Genomic DNA, 7,150 nt, shown 5'->3' with positions numbered 1-7,150 from the left:
GTCTATTCCCCTCCTCCATGAAAAATTTTCGTAATTTCACCTTCGCCTCTCCCTCTCTCGCCCCCTCCCTCCGCTCTTCTCTCGTTACAAAACGACCCCGATTACGATTCACTTTCACCGCCCAGTTTTATCCACAGTTTTCAACGCGGTTATCGAGTCCAGGTGGATACCTGGAGCCAGGTTGTAACCGACTTCCGGACGGATTAGCGGCAACCACCGCCGCATGCGGGCGGTGAGAATCTGGGTCGGCGGTTTGCTTTTACAGCGCCCGTTCTTATCGATCGGGCCTCGGCGACGAGCTGAAACGAAATGGAAAGTGCCAAGCGCGCTTCCCTTCGGTTTTTTCGGTTCGGTTCGAGTTGTCTTCGAAGTTCGAAATATCTTTCCCTCCTATTTTTGAGCAAGGTCGATGATTTAAAATTCGAATTAGAATTTTTGTAGGGAAGGAAAGGGGAGAGATTTTCTTTTTTTTTTTGGAAAAGTTTGGAAGAAATGGAAGAGGCTTGTGAGAGAGGGGAACGAGATGTGGAGGAGGGGGAATGGGGAGAAGAAAGGCGGGTTGTTATTAGGAGAAAGCGGCCCCGAAAATTCATCTTTTTTTTAGCGCAGGCTTCTCAATCCTAGAGAAGTTTTCCTAGAAATTTCGAATCTTTTTCTTCTTCTTCTTCTTCTAGTAGAGATTCTTTGTTTCAAAATTTACATACCGAAATTTTAACCCATTTCGTCTCTAAATATAGTTTTATATATATATATATATATATGTACATATATTTTTCTCGAAAGAAGAGAGTACTTTCTTTTTCTTCTTCTTCTTCTCCTTCTTCTTCTGGATTCTTTGTGTGTTTCAAAATTTACTAGATATAATTTTATATATGTGTACATATATTTTTCTCGAAAGAAAAGAGCACAATCTTCTTCTTCTTCTTCTCCTTCTTCTTCTGGATTTTTTTGTGTGTAATTTGTGTCAAAATTTACTAGATATAATTTTATATATATGTATATTTTTCTCGAAAGAAGAGAGCATAATCTTCTTTTTCTTCTTCTTCTTCTTCTTTTTCTTCTGATAGAGATTTTTTGTATATTTCAAAATTTACATACCGAAATTTTAATCCATTTTGTCTCTAGATATAATTTTATACATATATATACATATATATTTTTCCTTCTTCTTCTGGATTCTTTGTGTTTCAAAATTTACTAGATATAATTTTATATATGTGTACATATATTTTTCTCGAAAGAAGAGAGCACCTTCTTCTTCTTCTTCTTCTTCTTCTTCTTCTGGTAGAGATTCTTTGTGTGTTTCAAAATTTACTAGATATAATTTTATATATGCGTACATATATTTTTCTCGAAAGAAGAGAGCACCTTTTTCTTCTTCTTCTTTTTCTTCTTCTTCTTCTTTTTCTTATCAAATTTGGAGGTTTGGTAGAAATTCTTTGTGTTCAAAATTTATTAGATATAATTTTATATATGCGTACATATATTTTTCTCGAAAGAAGAGAGCACAATCTTCTTCTTTTTCTTTTTCTTCTTCTCCTTCTTCTTCTGGTAGAGATTCTTTATGTGTTTCAAAATTTATTAGATATAATTTTATATATATATATATTCTTCTTCTTCTTATCAGATTTGGAGGTTTGGTAGAGATTCTTTGTGTGTTTCAAAATTTAGATACCGAAATCTTAACCCATTTCGTCTCTAGATATAATTTTATATATATGTACATACATATTTTTCTCGAAAGAAGAGAGCACAATACGCGCGCCACTGGTTGTGTTATTTTAATGAGCGCCATGTAAGTTGATGAAAGCTACTGTTAAATACAAGTACGATTTGGAATGAGATAACGACCTCCTTTCCAACCAACCAAGATTTTAATTGAGAGTTTAGGTAAACGGACAACTGTCGAATGATCGACAATCTTACTTAATAAAATTATATACGAGACACTTTTCTTCCATCCTCTTAGAGAATAAGAAAAATGTAAAAATTGATTTGAAAAAGAGAAATATTTCCACTCCACAGATGGTGGAAATTATTAGAAAACTTGCGATTATATTAATCTCGTCCAATTATCCATAAACGGTTAATAATTTCCACTTAAAGAAAGAGGACTTGATAACCGAATGATAAGAACGTGCGAATCATTACTTTGTTTAGTAAAAAGAAAAACAAAAATAACAACTCCTCACAATCGAGTCGAATTTCTCTTCCGCGAGAAAGAAGAATAGTTTTCTTCTTCTTCTTTTTCTTCTTTTTTTTTTTTTTTGCATCCAACAACCGTGGCGACGTTCCATTCGCGCACGCGTGTCTCGAGAATGTGTCTCCCGTCCGCGTCTCACGTTCTAAATCACGAATGCGTAATAGAGAGCGAGGAAAACGAGCACCTAAACGGGGCCGGGTGCTCGATCTCGGATAATTTCGAAATTCTCGTCGAGATCGTTTCCCGGATGGATGCAGGGAATAATTGTGCATTAAAAAACTCGGGATGACGATGACGAGTGGGCGGAAGGAACGATCGTTAGCCGGAGAAACGTTGTTGCACAATTATTTCGTAGGCACGTGTGTATATATATATATATAGGTGCATATAGGTGTGCACAGGTTCCGTCATGCGCTTCCTCTACCCTCGTTTTCGTCGGTTGAACTTGAGCCTTGAGAGAGAGAGAGAGGGGGGGGGGAGAGATATCCTCATGAATTTATCATCATTGGTCGTTAAATCTTTGTACCGTTTTTTTTTCTTTCCATCAACGGCCATCGCTAACCTGACCCACATTCAAAAATACCGAAGAATAATTCCGTTTCTTTGGTTAAAATCCGATCCGAAGGAATTCCCTTCAAACTTGGGAAACCGAAGTGAAATAATAAAGAAGATTCTCGGTATATGATAATTCCTCTGAACAGAAACTATATAACGTATATCTTTTTCCCTCTGATCGCGATTAAAAGGAAAAGAACACGAGATTCTCGACTCTCGATTCTAATTCAGAGTCGAAATATTTCGAAAATTTTCTTATTCAACGATTAATCGAAATTCGAAGACAAATCTCGAAACGTTTCGATTCACCCGTCAACCATTTTTCCTCAAAGATCCGTCACACGTTGCGCGTATGGGCGATTAGGTTTCGTGTAAAAAAGAATCGATCGATGCGCCACCATCCGTGCAAAGCGAATACTAAGGGAAGAAGAAGAAGGAGAAGGAGAAGGAGAAGGGACGAAGTCCCGGTTCCCTCGTCACGGAAATCAGATATCGGATGGCGACGCGGCTTCCTCCTCCTCGTTTCCCCCTTATTACTATTATTATTATTATAATACCGGTGCGCGTGTGGTGCAACCCTTTTGTCGAGGCGTGACAGGTGCGAGCGCTACGAGTGTGACGTAACGAGGTACCGTTATAGGAGCGCGATGCACACGCACGCATCGAGCGAGAAACCCCGAGTAAGAATGCGAGGCGAGCGAGGCGGCGCGGAACGGAATGGAACGGAACGGGACGGGACGGAACGGAATGGGACGGGACGGAACGGAACGAGGAACGGTCGCCGCGAAATTCTGTCCTCCCCGAGTGTTTGTGAAAGTGACATGGAGGAAAGGATGTGCGAAGGTAAGAAAGAAAGAAAGAAAGAAGAAAAAAAATAAAGAAAGGAAGGAAAGAGAGAAAAAAAAGGAGGAAAAGATGGGGGCATGCTAATGGTTACGCCGTTCCACTTATCGGATGGAAAGTTAAGAGTCGAGGCACGCTCTTACGGGGCGGATTATTTTTCGAAGGAAAAATCGCGAGAGTTGGAACCGTTTCCCCGAATCGGTCGGTACGATCGTTCCCCGTTCCCCGGTCCAACGATCAACTTGGTCACGATGTTTATCGCGCGTTTGTAATATACGTTAATTTGGAGAGGTTTGAGATGTGACGAGACTCACGTGTATTTGAAATGTATATTAATTTGGAGAGATTGAGCGTGTTTTGAGAAATACGTGCATTTGTAATTCGTTAATTTGAAGAGGTTTGAGATATGATGAGAGGTACATTTGGAGAATAAATTCGTTAATTTGGAGAAGTTTTGAGATGTGGTGAGATAAATAAAAATTATAATTTGAAATTATTATGTACTGTTAGAGATATATGACATTTGTAATTTAATAATTTAGAGAAGTTTGAGAATGTTTTATTATATTGGAGAAATTTTGAATTATTATTGGACTATTATAACATTAATCTCGTAATGTAGAGATATGTGCATTTATTGAAAGTTTGCGAATATAATATTTAGGAGAGTTTAAAAGATAAATAAAAATTGTATTAGAAAAATGTTGAACAAGTATAAGAATTAATAGAATGGTGTGATTCCAAAAAATTATGCTATAATTTTACCTTTTTTAATCAGCTGATTAAAATTACCTCAATAAATTACGAATCAAAGTGAATGAAATCGGAAAATATACCAAGAAAAATATATATTTTTTTAAATACCAATGAACATGAATCTCTGAAAACAATTCCAATTTATCCTCATCTCTGGACAAAAATTTTCAAATTTTGATCGAAGAATAATATTACTCGAATAATTTATTAATCAAAACTTCTCTCTCTCTCTCTCTCCCCCTCCACCCAAAAAAATTATGTAATTCAAAAGAAGAAATGATTTTAAAAAATTATAGGAGAGGAATGTACAATTTTCAAAATAGCTAAATGAGCGTGGAGAAAAGAGAGCGGGAGATAATTTTACACGATCTGGTTAACAGGTGGAAAGGGAGGGGGGGAGAGAATCGAGAAAGATCGGAAAACGAGATGCGTTTCGGATAATTTTATCTCGGCATTTGGCATTTTCTTTTTTTTTCTTCCTTCCTTTCCCATAGGCAGGGAAGGAACGGCAGGAAGCAGAAAGCGGGAAATTAAGGCAAACGCCGTCGCAACGCGGCGGAAAATTGATCTCACGTGTGGACACGAGCAACGAGTTCCAACTTTCACGAATATTCGTCCCGCTCGTTGAAAGCGGTTCGAAATCCGGATTCGACGAAAAGCCTTTCGATGCTTGCTTCTACCCCGTGGAAATGTGCACGCGAGTTCGTAACACGCGAGATTCGAACGATTTCCCTCATAATCTCGACAACGATTTATTTTTCGTCGCTCGATCGAAAACATCGATCGATCGATCGATCGATTATATCTCTTATGATTATCCCGCATATATAAATTTTATATTTTATAGAATTGTGAGTGTAGAATCTGGAAAAGATTATTTTCACTCGATCGATCGATCGATTATATCCCTGACGATTATCCCGCATATACAAATTTTATATTTTATAGAATTGTGAGTGTATAATTGGAAAAGATTATTTTCACTCGATCGAAAACATCGATCGATCGATCGATCGATTATATCTCTTACGATTATCCCGCATATATAAATTTTATATTTTATAGAATTGTGAGTGTATAATTGGGGAAGATTATTTTCACTCGATCGAAAACATCGATCGACCGATCGATCGATTATATCTCTTACGATTATCCCGCATATATAAATTTTATATTTTATAGAATTGTGAGTGTATAATTGGGGAAGATTATTTTCACTCGATCGAAAACATCGATCGACCGATCGATCGATTATATCTCTTACGATTATCCCGCATATATAAATTTTATATTTTATAGAATTGTGAGTGTATAATTGGGGAAGATTATTTTCACTCGATCGAAAACATCGATCGACCGATCGATCGATTATATCTCTTACGATTATCCCGCATATATAAATTTTATATTTTATAGAATTGTGAGTGTATAATTGGGGAAGATTATTTTCACTCGATCGAAAACATCGATCGACCGATCGATCGATTATATCTCTTACGATTATCCCGCATATATAAATTTTATATTTTATAGAATTGTGAGTGTATAATTGGGGAAGATTATTTTCACTCGATCGAAAACATCGATCGACCGATCGATCGATTATATCTCTTACGATTATCCCGCATATATAAATTTTATATTTTATAGAATTGTGAGTGTATAATTGGGGAAGATTATTTTCACTCGATCGAAAACATCGATCGACCGATCGATCGATTATATCTCTTACGATTATCCCGCATATATAAATTTTATATTTTATAGAATTGTGAGTGTATAATTGGGGAAGATTATTTTCACTCGATCGAAAACATCGATCGAGCGATCGATCGATTATATCCCTGACGAATTTTACATTGTATAATCGGAAAAAGATTATTTTCACTCGAACGAAAACATCGATCGATCGATTATATCCCTGACGAATTTTACATTTTATAAAATCGTGAATGTATAATCGGGAAAAGATTATTTTCACTCGATCGAAAACATCGATCGATCGATTATATCTCTGACGATTATCCCATATATATATAAATACGAATTTTAAGTTTTATAGAATCGTAAGTGTAGAATCGGGAAAAGATTATTTTCACTCGATCGAAAACATCGATCGATCGATCGATCGATCGATTATATCTCTGACGATTATTTCGCATATACAAATTTTACATTTTATAAAATCGTGAGTGTATAATCGGGAAAAGATTATTTTCGCTCGATCGAAAACATCGATCGATCGATCGATCGACGATTACCTCGCATATACGAATTTTACGTTTAATAGAATCGTGAATGTATAATCCTGAAAAGATTATTTTTCACCTCGGTTTCCCTCCTCGCGGGAGGAAGAGATTTTCATGCTTGTCGAGAAATCGACCATTGGACTCGATCGCGGCCTCTAAATCATCAACATCGCGGCGTTTACATCGTACGTAGGCTGATTTCACATGCAGCGGGATTGGATCGATCGGTACGAATGTTGAACGACACTCGTGAGACCTCTCGTGACGGCGAAATCCCGTCCTCCCGGCCCCTCGTCGCTCCCTCCTCGCGCGTGCACGAACGTGCCAACATCTTTCTCTGCCTACACGCGGCCTTATTCTCGGCATAGAACCGGAGAAGGAAGGACGCCTCGAAGAGAGACGTGAGAACGCTGACACACTGACTCGCTACCCCACATACCCTTTTGCCTTTTCAACGTGTTCGTGTTCGTGTTCACGGGATCGAGGGAGTGGGGATCGATCCGCGAGGAAGAAAACGTTACAGCTTCCGCTGAGCCCGCGGAAT

At 37.7% G+C, this 7,150-nt stretch overlaps 1 long non-coding RNA gene across 1 annotated transcript; it reads left to right on the top strand.

Annotated features, from left to right (window-relative positions):
• Window positions 1-3,083: 3,083 nt before the first annotated feature.
• Window positions 3,084-5,055, top strand: LOC116185548. Its single transcript, XR_004150390.1, has 3 exons — window positions 3,084-3,593; window positions 4,061-4,065; window positions 4,861-5,055. It is a non-coding gene; the product is annotated as an uncharacterized LOC116185548 (long non-coding RNA).
• The last annotated feature ends 2,095 nt before the right edge of the window (window positions 5,056-7,150 follow it).

Source organism: Apis dorsata, unplaced genomic scaffold (assembly GCF_000469605.1).
Source record: "Apis dorsata unplaced genomic scaffold, Apis dorsata 1.3 scaffold_22, whole genome shotgun sequence".
Lineage (NCBI taxonomy): Eukaryota > Metazoa > Arthropoda > Insecta > Hymenoptera > Apidae > Apis > Apis dorsata.
Note: the sequence above shows the minus strand (reverse complement) of the source record. Positions and strands in the feature narration are given on the sequence as shown.